Below are 15,504 nucleotides of genomic sequence, written 5' to 3'. Positions count from 1 at the left end.
TTTTTTTTTTTGGGGGGATGGTCTTTCTCAAGCCTCTATCAAGCATAGTAGAAAAGTTGTTGTATCAGATCAGATCAGTCGCTCAGTCATGTCCGACTCTTTGTGACCCCATGAATCGCAGCACGCCAGGCCTCCCTGTCCATCACCAACTCCCGGAGTTCACTCAGACTCACGTCCATCGAGTCAGTGATGCCATCCAGCCATCTCATCCTCTGTCGTCCCCTTCTCCTCCTGCCCCCAATCCCTCCCAGCATCAGAGTCTTTTCCAATGAGTCAACTCTTCGCATGAGGTGGCCAAAGTATTGGAGTTTCAGCTTTAGCATCATTCCCTCCAAAGAAATCCCAGGGCTGATCTCCTTCAGAATGGACTGGTTGGATCTCCTTGCAGTCCAAGGGACTCTCAAGAGGCTTCTCCAACACCACAGTTCAAGAGCATCAATTCTTCGGCGCTCAGCCTTCTTCACAGTCCAATTCTCACATCCATACATGACCACAGGAAAAACCATAGCCTTGACTAGACGGACCTTTGTTGGCAAAGTAATGTCTCTGCTTTTCAATATGCTATCTAGATTGGTCATAACTTTCCTTCCAAGGAGTAAGAGTCTTTTAATTTCATGGCTGCAGTCACCATCTGCAGTGATTTTGGAGCCCAAAAAAATAAAGTCTGGCACTGTTTCCACTGTTTCCCCATCTATTTCCCATGAAGTGATGGGACCGGATGCCATGATCTTCGTTTTCTGAATGTTGAGCTTTAAGCCAACTTTTTCACTCTCCTCTTTCACTTTCATCAAGAGGCTTTTGAGTTCCTCTTCACTTTCTGCCATAAGGGTGGTGTTATCTGCATATCTGAGGTTATTGATATTTCTCCTGGCAATCTTGATTCCAGTTGTGCTTCTTCCAGTCCAGCGTTTCTCATGATGTACTTTGCGTATAAGTTAAATAAACAGGGTGACAATATACAGCCTTGACGTACTCCTTTTCCTATTTGGAACCAGTCTGTTGTTCCATGTCCAGTTCTAACTGTTGCTTCCTGACCTGCATACAGATTTCTCAAGAGGCAGATCAGGTGGTCTGGTATTCCCATCTCTTTCAGAATTTTCCACAGTTTATTGTGATCCACACAGTCAAAGGCTTTGGCATAGTCAATAAAGCAGGAATAGATGCTTTTCTGGAACTCTCTTGCTTTTTCCATGATCCAGCGGATGTTGGCAATTTGATCTCTGGTTCCTCTGCCTTTTCTAAAACCAGCTTGAACATCAGGAAGTTCACACTTCACATATTGCTGAAGCCTGGCTTGGAGAATTTTGAGCATTACTTTACTAGCATGTGAGATGAGTGCAATTGTGCGGTAGTTTGAGCATTCTTTGGCATTGCCTTTCTTTGGGATTGGAATGAAAACTGACCTTTTCCAGTCCTGTGGCCACTGCTGAGTTTGCCAAATTTGCTGGCATATTGAGTGCAGCACTTTCACAGCATCATCTTTCAGGATTTGGAATAGCTCAACTGGAATTCCATCACCTCCACTAGCTTTGTTCATAGTGATGCTTTCTAAGGCCCACTTGACTTCACATTCCAGGATGTCTGGCTCTAGGTGAGTGATCACACCATTGTGATTATCTGGGTCATGAAGATCTTTTTTGTATAGTTCTTCTGTGTATTCTTGCCATCTCTTCTTAATATCTTCTGCTTCTGTTAGGTCCATACCATTTCTGTCCTTTATTGAGCCCATCTTTGCATGAAATGTTCCTTTGGTATCTCTGATTTTCTTGAAGAGATCCCTAGTCTTTCCTATTCTTTTGTTTTCCTCTATTTCTTTGCATTGATCGCTGAAGAAGGCTTTCTTATCTCTTCTTGCTATTCTTTGGAACTCTGCATTCAGATGTTTATATCTTTCCTTTTCTCCTTTGCTTTTCGCTTCTCTTCTTTTCACAGCTATTTGTAAGGCCTCCCCAGACAGCCATTTTGCTTTTTTGCATTTCTTTTCCAGGGGATGGTCTTGATCCCTGTCTCCTGTACAATGTCATGAACCTCATTCCATAATTCATCAGGCACTCTATCTATCAGATCTAGGCCCTTAAATCTATTTCTCACTTCCACTGTATAATCATAAGGGATTTGATTTAGGTCATACCTGAATGGTCTAGTGGTTTTCCCTACTTTCTTCAATTTAAGTCTGAATTTGGCAATAAGGAGTTCATGGTCTGAGCCACAGTCAGCTCCTGGTCTTGTTTTTGCTGACTGTGTAGAGCTTCTCCATCTTTGGCTGCAAAGAATATAATCAATCTGATTTCGGTGTTGACCATCTGGTGATGTCCATGTATAGAGTCTTCTCTTGTGTTGTTCGAAGAGGGTGTTTGTTATGACCAGTGCATTTTCTTGGCAAAACTCTATTAGTCTTCCAAGGCCAAATTTGCCTGTTACTCCAGGTGTTTCTTGACTTCCTACTTTTGCATTCCAGTACCCTATAATGAAAAGGACATCTTTTTTGGGTGTTAGTTCTAAAAGGTCAAGATATAAATACTATGTATGTATTTCAGAAAAATTATGAACTTCTGCCTAACTATAATTTTTAGTAATATGAATAGAGTGCTAGATTTCTAAGTAAAATTTCTAATTAAAAAAATTTCTAATTTTATTTAGTATGAATAGACTGCTAGATTTCTAATTAAAAATAGATGTGCAACAAGCAACAAAGGCTTACTGTATAGCACAGGGAACTGTAGTCAGTATCTCATAATAACCTATAATGGCAAATAATCTGAATAATAACATGTGTATATGTATAACTGAATCACCTTTCTGTGCACCTAAAACATTGTTAAGTCAACTATACTTCAATAAAATATATTTAAGCAAAAAACAAAAAGAATTCTAATTGACTTAAAGGAAATTAAGTGCTTATATAAATACTCAGAGATAGAAAATAATCTGCCAAAATGAATTTCAAGTTCATGTCATCTGAAAAATATTCAGTACTAAACTGATAGGACTTCCCTAGTGGCTCAGACAGTAAAGAAACTGCCTGCAATGTGGGAGACCCAGGTTTGATCCCTGGGTCAGGAAGATCCCCTGGAGAAGGGAATGGCAGCCCACTCCTGTATTCTTGTCTGGATAATTCTGTAGACAGAGGAGCCTGGCGGGCTATACCTCAACCCCATGGGGTCACAAAGAGTTGGACACAATGAGTGACTAACACTTTCAGTTTCAAACTGATATCTGATATTTAAGATGACTTAGGTACTTCTGTTGTACCTAGGTTTCAGTTCAGTTTAGTGGCTCTTTGTCCTATGCTCTATGGACTGCAGCACGCTAGACTTCCCTGTCCATCACCAACTCCCAGAGCTTGCTCAAACTCATGTATCTCAAGTAGGTGATACCATCCAACCGTCTCATCCTCTGTTGTCCCCTTCTCCTCCTGCCTTCAATCTTTCCCAGCATCAGGGTCTTTTCCAATGAGTCAGTTCTTAGCATCAGGTGGCCAAAGTATTGGAGTTTCAGCTTTAGCATCAGTCCTTCCAAAGAATATTCAGGACTGATTTCCTTTAGGATTGACTGGTTGGATCTCCTTGCAGTCCAAGGGACTCTCAAGAATCTTCTCCAACACCACAGTTCAAAAGCATCAATTCTTCGGCGCTCAGCTTTCTTCACAGTCCAACTCTCACATCCATACATGACCACAGGAAAAACCATAGCCTTGACTAGATGGACCTTTGTTGGCAAAGTAATGTCTCTGCTTTTCAATATGCTATCTAGATTGGTCATAACTTTTCTTCCAAGGAGTAAGAGTCTTTTAATTTCATGGCTGCAGTCACCATCTGCAGTGATTTTGGAGCCCAAAAAAATAAAGTCTGGCACTGTTTCCACTGTTTCCCCATCTATTTCCCATGAAGTGATGGGACCAGATGCCATGATCTTCGTTTTCTGAATGTTGAGCTTTAAGCCAACTTTTTTACTCTCCACTTTCACTTTCATCAAGAGGCTTTTGAGTTCCTCTTCACTTTCTGCCATAAGGGTGGTGTTATCTGCATATCTGAGGTTATTGATATTTCTCCTGGCAATCTTGATTCCAGTTGTGCTTCTTCCAGTCCAGCGTTTCTCATGATGTACTCTGCATAGAAGTTAAATAAGCAGGGTGACAATATACAGCCCTGATGTATTCCTTTTCCTATTTGGAACCAGTCTGTTGTTCCATGTCCAGTTCTGACTGTTGCTTCCTGACCTGCATATACGTTTCTCAAGAGGCAGGTCAGGTGGTCTGGTATTCCCATCTCTTGAAGAATTTTCCACAGTTTATTGTGATCCACACAGTCAAAGGCTTTGGCATAGTCAATAAAGCAGAAATAGATATTTTTCTGGAACTCTCTTGCTTTTTCGAGAGTTCAAATAAGACTTTATTATATCTATTGCAGATTTGTTAGTAAGAAAAGTAACTCAACGTGGAAAAAACTTTTAATGAAAGTAACATATATGTTTTCAGTAAAATAAGGTGTGAGGAATAAAAAAATACTGAAAAGAGTTATCCATGATCAGGATTTTCTAAGATTTCATTAAATCTAGTTGGGTGAATGGGTTTTGTTCCTAATGGGCTAGGAAAAGACTGGATTTGGTTTCTCCCTCCAAAATATTCCCGAAATGCTGCTTTTGACAATAGATTGTGTGTGTGTGTTTGCCTTTACGTGATTTGTATTTACTTTTGAGAGCTCTGGTAACTTTGGTTGGAAAATAAGTATTGTAGGTGATCTATGATCTTACTTGACTAAATGTTTCAGAACTTCTCATATATAAAATTTTAAAATTCTTTTGATTTCCAGCTAATTTTGGGATGCTTTAGGTGGCCCCTGAGGCTTCTCAGAGAAATATTTAGCTAGAATTATTTGATAAGTTGAATTAAATGTAATCATTTGTAGTTCTAGTTATTGTAACTAAATTTCTTTATAGATTACACTGTAATTAGATGTTTAACCTTGCTTGGTAAGTCTTTTGTTATTTATAGATAATTATTTTTATACTTGGATGCTTTTACAAGAAGGGCTTCATTATCAAGGAGATTCATAGAAAAAGCTATGGAAGCAGTTACAACAGTTCCACATCAACATGATGGCTGTACAAGGATTTCCAGCCCATACTGACTTAAAACAAGGAGCTGTCCTCTCCTGAGGCCCCTAGATCAGGCATCCAGAGATTTCTACTCCCTGACAGGCAGAGTCAACACCCCTACTCAGCCTTGAAGCAGTCACAGAAGACAGACTATCAAGGGCCGCTTCCCATAAGAATATGAAAGTAAAGTCTCTGAGGGGGAAATGAAACAGGAGGGAGCGGGGCAGGGCACAAACTTTAAAAAAATGACATAGCCTGAGAACACAACATAAACTGATTAGAACCAAATAGGTCCAAAGTGGCAGTTAACTTCCACCATATCTTGAGCCTCATCATATGCTCATTGTAACATATCAGCAAGCTAACTGACACACCACCACGACAGTGACCTACCAGGAAAGATCAAAAAGTGGATGGTGGACCAATTTCTGGAAATCTCCACTCCTTCCCCAAAATAGCTGGAATACACCTCCCACTCATAAGCCTATGAAATTACCCATTCCTATAAAAACTTGCCAACTCCCTACCCTGAGACCTTTCACCTTCTGAGATGGCCCACATTCTGTGGAGTGTGTTTCTCTCTAAATAAATCCACTTCTTACCTGTCACTTTGTCTCCCACTCAATTCTGTCTGCAATGAGACATCAAGAAATTGAGCTTCATTAAGTCCTAAGACTAGATGTTATCTCAGTTAAAAAGATCGTGTCTTCAAGTCCCAATCTGAGTTACATGGTTTCATCTGGAGGGGCATCGTTTTTTACAGGAATTACCGAGCTTCCTTCACCCACATAGAGGCAGGGAATACTTTCCTGATCCCCTTTCCCTATAGCCATCTCATGAAGTTTCTTATTTATTTATTAGGCTTTGCTGGGTCTTCGTTGCTATGCGTGGGCTTTCTGTAGTTGCAGCGAGTGGGGGCTATGCTTCATTGCGGTGCACCAGCTTCTCTTAACTGAACTTACTGAACTGAACTCTTGTTGCCGAGCACGGGCTCTAGGCCCATGGGCTTCAGTAATTGCAGCACGTGGGCTCAGTAGTTGTGGTTCCTGGGCTCTAGAGCACAGGCTCAAGAGTTGTGGTGCACAGGCTTAGTTACTCTGTGGCATGTGGGATCTTCCCAGACCAGGGATCAAACCCATATCCCCTGCATTCGCAGGTGGATTCTTAACCACCGGACCCACCAGGGAAATCCTCATCAAGTTTCTTTCTCCCCAATTTTTGTTTTAAAATTTTTCAACCAGTAAAGGTTTTAAAAAGCAAAGAGGGAATTCCCTGGCAGTCCAGTTAAGACTTGGTACGTTCACTGCCATGGACCCAGGTTCAATCCTTAGTCAGGGAACTAAGATCCCAGAAACTGCAGGGCAAGGTCAAAGAAAAAAAAAAGGAGAAATTGTCTGGAAGACCCTCATGTTCTTATTTGCTTTGGAAGAAAGTTTTCTCACTACTGAGCGAAATATCTGTCCCTTAATGAAGATAAACCCAATGCAAGGTTTGCAGGGGATTGACTCATCAGTGGGGTGGAAACGCGTATTTCAAGGTTTCAGGACTGCATGCTAAATTGCTTCAGTCATGTCCGACTCTGCGGCTGCAAGACTGCAGCCCGCCAGGCTCCTCTGTCTGTGGGATTTCCCAGGCAAGAATACTGGAGTGGGTTGCCATTTCCTCCTCCAGGGGATCTTCCCGACCAAGGGATTGAACCAGCATCTCTTACGTCTCCTGCATTGGCAGGCAGGTTCTTTACCACTAGCGCCACCTGGGAAACCGGGATTGTCTAGAGGAAGCAAATGACCACAAGGGGGCGGTAAAAACCGGTGGATGAATGACGAGCTCTTTGCTGGGAATGGGAATGAACAGCCTCCATTCAGCACCTGGAGTCTCTCTTGCTTATAGCGCAGAGACCCACCCTCTTAACTTTTATCATGGCACTTCTGTAGTGAGATGTCTCCTTGTCTATATTGGTTGGGGCAAGTAGAACAGGGGGTGAACAGGAATTAATCAGCAAAGATTATCCCTACCCAGTCCACACTATGTCTTTCCCCTTCCCAGGAGGAGGCAGAGGCCAAGAGCCAGCATGGGGTGTGCCAGGCTCTTGTTGTTAAATCTGAACTCCTTCTCAGGGGCTATCAGGCTGTGCCAGAAGGAGTGTAGTGAAAATGTTGGGTGTCTTTCAAGAGGATCTGAGGCAGGAGATAGATGGGCTCCAGGCTGAGCAGCTAGACTCTGTCCACTGTGGACAGAGATACTCCAAGTTAAAGATGATAGCAGGAGCGAGAGAAGAGCTGTGCCAGATGAAAGAGAGACCATGTATTTCTCATTCTCGAAGTCAAAGAGACCTTCCTGATTACACATGAGGCTCCTTGGGAGCCAAAATGGAGGGGTGCCGTCCCGTAGTAGGTAATGTCAACCTGCCCATAGGCCTCTTCACTAGACTCCATCTTGGCTAAGAGATGTGCGCACACATAGGGGAGGGAGATAAACCAGTTATGGACTCAGATTCAAGCAAAGCAAGATGACTGACCAGAGGAAACCCGGAAGAAATGCTCCATCTAAGTGATTCAAACCGCCACAAGGGCGGTTTTTTTTGCTCTGAGCCCACGCATGTGTCTACCCACACGTACCCTTTTCCCTCCTAATAAACACTTTACCTGTTTCGCTACTTTCCATTTTTGTGTAGGGATTCATTTCTACAAAGCCGGTGGGCCCGTGCCTCATCACTGGCCACTGGCTCTGCTGGTCTGGTGGCTAGTATTCAGTGCCCTTGGCCTGACTTTAGTCTCTGGGATACCTGGCTTTAGGCTCTGGTACCAGAATCCTGCTTCAAGGCACTGCAGGCCAAGGCCAACTAAACTCAGAACTGCCGTGGTATTTCAGGAGGTTAAAAAAAGGAAAGTGGCTCACTTCTTGTGCATGGCTTCCTGGGACTGAGAAGGGCCAAAGTTGTGAAACCCATGAGGGTTGGATACCTGGGCCTGCTCAGACCATGCATTCTGATACAGCAGCCCTCTGTGTAGGTATGGCCCCAACAGAAGAATGAAATGGCATAGTGCGCAAGGCCGTCCGCCTCTGAGGGTCTCTGGCCAGTGATGTTATCTCCTGCAGGAGGGCAGCAGAAACCATCCACCGAGCTGGGCTTTTGCTCTGAGAGATACAAGGCATTGTTCAGAGGATCTCACTTCCTACTTTTTCCCTCCCTCTTCCTCTCCCATCTTTCCCTTTTCCCATGGAAAATTTCACACAGGCATGAGAAGGACAAAGAGAACAAGGTACCCTTGTACCTACCAGTCAGGTACAGTGAGCCTCTCATGACCATTCTTATTTCATCTTTATCCCTCCCTCTCCACTCCCACCACTGGATTATTTCACAGCAAATTCTAGCTATTATAACATCTTCTCCAGACATTTTAGGCTTCATCTCTAAAGGGTAAGAGTTGTTTTTTAAATCCAAGCACAGTTCCATTATCATACCTTGGTATCTTTTAATACCCAATCCCTACTCACATTTTCCTCATTTTATAAAGAATATATTTTTATAGTTGATTGGTTCAGTTCAGAAGTGAAAGAAACGAATAGTCGCTCAGTTGTGTCCAACTCTTTGCAACCCCATGGAATGTAGCCCACCAAGCTTCTCTCCATGGAATTCTCCAGACAGGAATACTGGAGTGGGTTGCCATTCCCTTCTCCAGGGGATCTTCCCAACCCAGAGATCGAACTTGGGTCTCCCACATTGCAGGTGGATTCTTTACTCTCTGAGCCACCACCAAAGGATCCACCTAAAATCCACATTTCACATTTGGTGGATGGGTCTCTTAGTCTCTTTCTCTTTTTTAAAAAGTATTTTATTATGTTAATATTATTTTAAATAATTTTATTATTTTAATATTTAAAGTGTTTCCAAAGAGTTTTTTAAAAAATTAATGTAACCAGACAACTAAGTCATTTGTCACATTTAGCTCTCCCACAACCATACAAGATACTTGGTTCAGGTCAAAGTGCAAATTTTTTTGATCATCTTTATGTAAGTATTTCTTGTCTATCTAGAAAGAAGGTGAGTAAAGATTTGTTTATAGATAATTCTATGTTTTAATGTTCACCATTCAAATATTTGAATTCACTTGATTCATTTTGCTTCCCTTTAAGTAGTAAAAATTGGTAGTGTCCTAGCTAAGCTTGTTGTTCATTTCTGTTCATCTTGGGACAAGCAGTGGTGGCAGCAGCCGTCACTGAGAGCACAGGATCCTTTTGTTAATAGATCCCATCAGCAAAACTTTCGAGAGCGAAAAGAGGGTGCATACGAGGATGCTGAGACCAAAGGCATAAATTGCATGTGTGCTTACCCTGGCTCTCACACAGCATTGACAGAAGTGTCTGCATTTCTTATAACTACTATAGATATCAATAGTCTTATTTCTGTTTTGATTAAAATTTGTATTAGAAGATTATATATTTCATCAGTACAAAACATGTATATGATTAAATGTGTATATAAGGTATAAAGATAATAAAATGAGCCCTTATGTGCCCAACATCCAGCTTAAGAAATGGAACTCAGGAGGGAAGTTCAAGAGGGAGGAGACACATGTATACCTATGGCTGATTCATGTTGACATATGGCAAGAAACCAACACAATATTGTAAAGCAATTACCCTCCAATTAAAAATAAATTTAAAAAAGAAATGCAGCTCTAAGAGTATCATGAAGCTCCTCCCTCCTCACCCACCATGGTAAACCTGTCTTGAATTTTTATCAATCCTTGCTTTCCTTTATATTTTACCACATATGTATGTATGTGTGTTGTTAAAGACCATATTGTTTTTTCTTTGTGTGTGTGTGTTTTGTTTTTTTCTTTTTTATATAATTTCACTTGTTTATTTTGCTGGGTCTTCCTTGCTGTGTGGAGTTTTCCTCTAGTTGTGGGGAGCAAGGGCTACTGTAGCTGTGGCTTCCCATTGTGCTGGCTCCTCCTGTTGCAGAGCGTAGGCTCTAGAGCACCCGGGCTTCAGTAGCCGCAGCACGTGTGCCCAGGAGTTGTGGTTCCCGGGCGCGAGAGCGCAGGCTCAGCGGTTGTGTTGCATGGGCTTAGTTGCTCCACAGCATGTGGGATCTTCCCAGACCAGGGATTGAACCCGTGTCTCCTGCATTGGCATATTCTTTACCACTGAGCCACCAGGGAAGCCCGAATATATAGTTTAGTTTTGCTTGTTTTTGAACTTTTCAAAACGTATTGTTTTATGTTTTGTATTTTTCTGATTTGCCTTTTTCACTCAACCTTATGTTTGCAGGATTCATTCATGTTGCTGTAAATAGTACATTTGCACTGCTAATGCCATCTCATTGTGTATCGCAGTTACTAATCCATTGCTCCATTAGACATTGGCTTGCTTCCAGTTTTTGTTTTGGTTTTTTTTTAATTACAGGCAAGTTTACCTTCAGTCTTCTTACTCCCATGCTCTGGTGCACGCGTATAAGAGTTTATACTTGGCTAAATGGTGCCAGAACAATTGATGAATTTACACTCCTACAAGCAGTGCTTGAGACTTAGCAACACAGCTTTTAATTCGTGTCAAACTGATAAAGATAACTAGTATCTAATTGTGGTTTTTTCTTTTCTGTTTATTTATTTTTTTATTTATTTGACTGCTCCAAGTCTTTGTTGTGGCATGTGGAATCTAGTTCTCTGACCAGGAGTTGAACCCAGGCACCCTGCATTGGAAAGACAGAGTCTTAGCCACTAGACCACCAGGGAAGTCCCTAACTCTGCTTTTGATGTGCATTTTTCTGACTACTATGGGTCAGAAATTCTTTCAGATTTTTTGGTCTTTACATTTCCTTCTCCAGGAAGCAGATTATTTGTCTATTGTTGACATGGAGGGTTTTATTTCCTTTAAATATATGTTATAGTTTCTTTTTTTAAAGATATATATATATATATATTTTATTCATTCATTCATTTATGTATGCTGTGCCCAGTCTGACTTGCATGTGGAGTCTAGTTCCCTGACCTGGGATTGAACCCAGGCCCCTTGCCTTCAGGTATCTGAGTCTTAACCACTGGACCGCCAGCGAAGTCCTGCGTTATAGATTCAAATCCTGCATCACTTATATGCATAGCACAATTCTTCTACAGATTTGAAGCTTATCTCTTCATTTTCATTTTGGTGTGTGTGTTTACACTGAAAAATGCTTTTTATGGAGAATTTTGGACGTACAAAAACGTAAACTAATACAGCCCAGTGTACCCATCATCAAGACTCACCAAACTTCCCACCCTTGGCTCATCCTGCCTCGACATACATCTATTTCCTTTACCTCCTGTGTTATTTTGAAACAAATCATGGACAGCATATATATTCATACGCATATTTGTGTATTTAAAAGGATGCGCATCCTGCCTGGATGCCTTCCCCACCTCCTTTGTGCTCTAACACCCTATTCCAGGCTGCTGCGCCTGTGCTGCTTCCCTGCCTGTGCTCCCTGGCCTCTGATACATCTCCTGTGCAGATGCCTCCATGCCACGTGGACTCTGACGCCTCCTTTGAGCCACCCTTGTTCTCCCTTCACCCTCTAACGTGGCAAAATAACTGACTTGTCGTCACCTAACCTTTTAGTACTGAGTGTTTCAGAAAAGGAAGGGAAGGAGGGGATGGGAGGAAGTGGAAAGAAGGAGAAAAAGAAGAACATGAACACATATGGCACCTTTTGATGAATTAGGTATTTCTGATATTAATATAGCCAAATTTATCAAACTTTCCCTTTGCAGTTTTCACTTTTTGTATCTTGCTTAGTGAATTATGTCCTATTGCCAACATCCGCTGGATCATGGAAAAAGCAAGAGAGATCCAGAAAAAATCTATTTCTGTTATATTGATTACGCCAAAGCCTTTGACTGTGTGGATCACAATAAACTGTAGAAAATTCTGAAAGAGATGGGAATACCAGACCACCTGATCTGCCTCTTGAGAAACCTATATGCAGGTCAGGAAGCAACAGTTAGAACTGGACATGGAACAACAGACTGGTTCCAAATAAGAAAAGGAGTACATCAAGGCTGTATATTGTCACCCTGCTTATTTAACTTCTATGCAGAGTAAATCATGAGAAACGCTGGACTGGAAGAAGCACAAGCTGAAATCAAGATTGCCGGGAGAAATATCAATAACCTCATATGCAGATGACACCACCCTTATGGCAGAAAGTGAAGAGGAACTCAAAAGCCTCTTGATGAAAGTGAAAGAGGAGAGTGAAAAAGTTGGCTTAAAGCTCAACATTCAGAAAACGAAGATCATGGCATCCGGTCCCACCACTTCATGGGAAATAGATGGGGAAACAGTGGAAACAGTGTCAGACTTTATTTTTTGGGGCTCCAAAATTGCTGCAGATCGTGACTGCAGCCATGAAATTAAAAGATGCTTACTCCTTGGAAGGAAAGTTATGACCAACCTAGACAGCATATTCAAAAGCAGAGACATTACTTTGCCAACAAAGGTCTGTCTAGTCAAGGCTATGGTTTTTCCTGTGGTCACGTATGGATGTGAGAGTTGGACTGTGAAGAAGGCTGAGCGCCGAAGAATTGATGCTTTTGAACTGTGGTGTTGGAGAAGACTCTTGAGAGTCCCTTGGACTGCAAGGAGATCCAAGCAGTCCATTCTGAAGGAGATCAGCCCTGGGATTTCTTTGAAAGGAATGATGCTGAAGCTGAAACTCCAGTACTTTGGCCAGTACTCTTTTGCAAAGAGTTGACTCATTGGAAAAGACTCTGATGCTGGGAGGGATTGGGGGCAAGAGGAGAAGGGGACGACAGAGGATGAGATGGCTGGATGGCATCACTGACTCGATGGACGTGAGTCTGAGTGAACTCCGGGAGTTGGTGATGGACAAGGAGGCCTGGCGTGCTGCGATTCATGGGGTCGCAAAGAGTAGATCTGATCTGAAACTTCCCTCTTAGAACCACTTTCGCTGAATCCCATAGGTTTTGGGTTACCGTGTTTTCATAGTCATTTGTTTCTAGGAATTTTTTTATTTCCATTTTGATTTCTTCAGTAATTTGCGTGTGTTTTAGAAACATACTGTTTAATCTCCATGTGTTTGTGTTTTTTATAGTCTTTTTCCTGTAATTGATATCATCTTATAGCACTGTGGTCAGAAAAGATGCATGATATGATTTCAATTTTCTTACATTTACTGAGGCTTGACTTGTGACCCAAATCCTGGAAAATGTTCCATGTATACTTGAGAAGAAAGTGTATTCTTATGCATTTGGTTAGAATATCCTGAAAATATCAATTAGATATACCTGGTCTAGTGTGTCATTTAAGGCTTGTGTTACTTATTAATTTTCTGTTTTGATGATCTGTCCATTGGTATAAGTGGGGTGTTAAAGTCCCCTACTATTATTATGTTGCCATCAATTTCCCCTTTTATGTCTGTTAGTGTTTGCCTTATGTATTGAGGTGCTCCTATGTTGGGTACATAAAATATTCACAATTGTTATGTCTTCCTCTTGGATTGATCCCTTGATCATTATGTAATATCCTTCCTTGTCTCTTGTAATATTTTTTGTTTTAACATCTATTCTGTCTGATATGCAAATTGTCACTCTGGCTTTCTTTTGATTTCCACTTGCATGGAATATACTTTTCCATCCTCTCACTTTGTGAGAGGATATGCGTGTCTAGGTCTGAAGTGGGTCTCTTGTAGACAGCATATATACGGGTCTTGTGTTTGTATCTATTCAGCCAATCTGTGTCTTTTGGTTGGAGCATTTAATCCATTGACTTTAAGTAATTACTGATAAGTATGTTCTTATTGACATTTTCTTAATTGTTTTGGGTTTGTTTTTGTAGGTCTTTTCCTTCTCTTATATTTCCTGCCTATAGATGTCCCTTTAACATTTATTGTAAATCTGGTTTGGTGGCGCTAAATTCTCTTAGTTTTGCTTGTCTGTAAAGCTTTTGATTTCTCCATCAATTTTGAATGAGATCCTTGAGGGTAAAGTAATCTTGGTTGTAAAATGACATCCTTCAGATACTTGGTGGCTTTTCAGATATATCCTCCCCTTAACAGCCTAGGGATTTTCAGGACTGTGGTCCATTTGCTAGGTTCTCAAGCAATTCTCTGGTAGTTTTATCCAAATACACAAATCCTTAGTCAAAGTGCTCACTATATCTCTTAAGTGTTTGCTCAGTTGTGTCCGACTCTTTGTGACTCCATGGACTGTGGCCCACCAGGATCCTCTGTCTGTGGGATTTTCCAAGCAAGAATACTGAAGTGTCTTGCCATTGCCTTCTCCAAGGGATCTTCCCAACCCAGGGATCGAACCCAAATCTCTTGCACCTCCTGCATTGGCAGGCAGATTCTTTACTACTGTGCCATGGCTCAGCAGGTAAAGAATCCACCTGCAAAGCAGGAGACGTGGGATTGATCCCTGGGTCAGGAAGACTCCTGGAAAAGGAAATGGCAACCCACTCCAGTATCCTTGCCTGGAAAATCTTATAGACTGAGGAGCCTGGTGGGCCACAGTCCATAGGGCTGCAAAGAGCTGGACACGATTTAGCGACTGACCACCCACACACAAGCACCACCTGGGAAGCTCATTATATACTGATGACCAAAAGGTGGCTGCTCAGAATCTAGCTTCACAAACTCAGTGAATTTTTAATGTTAATTTAAAAACTGAAGCAGTGTACTGTTTTGGTAGGACTACATTTCTCCTTAACATTGCATGTTGTGTTGTGGTGCATGTACTGGGTATATGTGTCATTTCCAATACTGCATTAATGAAAATGTATACATTGATTTATACTGAAATGCTGTATCTTGGACATCCCAAGTTATGTAAGACATGTTATGAAAATGAGTTTCAACTGTGCCTTTATATATTTTTCAATGTGGCTACTAAATTTTTTTAATTACATAAGTGTCTCACTTTATGTGTTTTATGAGAGCATACTGACATACATTTTAAGAATTCAGTCCAGAATGTTTGAGATTTTCTAAGCAATAGAAGCACTTCCTTACTTTAAAAAAAAGTGTAGTGATCATTATAACGATCATTATGTCCACAATCATTTCCCCCAGAATGGTTGATAATCTCAGTAGAAGCTTCCACAGGAAGTAAATACAAACCAAACACTATAATGAAAATTTCTTCTTTTTAATATTACAGTTGAGAGAGAAGACTCATTTTGGATTCAGGGCCAAAATTTATTCTACATGTTTCTGTGCCAACAATCTGTTGAACCTTTTCCCACTCATTCTCAGCACTGGTAAAGCAGCCCCCCTTTCATTAACTGTCGGCAATTTGGAGATTACCACCTGTCCTTTGGGGGCTTCCCTGGTGGCCCAGTGGCTAAGAATCCACCTGCAATGCAGGAGATACACAGGAGATGCAGGTTTTGATCCCTAGGTGG

General features: G+C 41.4%; 1 long non-coding RNA gene across 3 annotated transcripts in view; it reads left to right on the top strand.

The window, feature by feature from the left end:
• LOC133251099 (uncharacterized) overlaps positions 1–15,504 on the top strand; it is a 75,013-nt gene that overhangs the window by 46,054 nt on the left and 13,455 nt on the right. The window lies entirely within an intron of this gene.

This window comes from Bos javanicus, chromosome 7, assembly GCF_032452875.1.
Source record: "Bos javanicus breed banteng chromosome 7, ARS-OSU_banteng_1.0, whole genome shotgun sequence".
NCBI lineage: Eukaryota > Metazoa > Chordata > Mammalia > Artiodactyla > Bovidae > Bos > Bos javanicus.
This window is presented reverse-complemented; position numbering and strand designations above follow the sequence as displayed.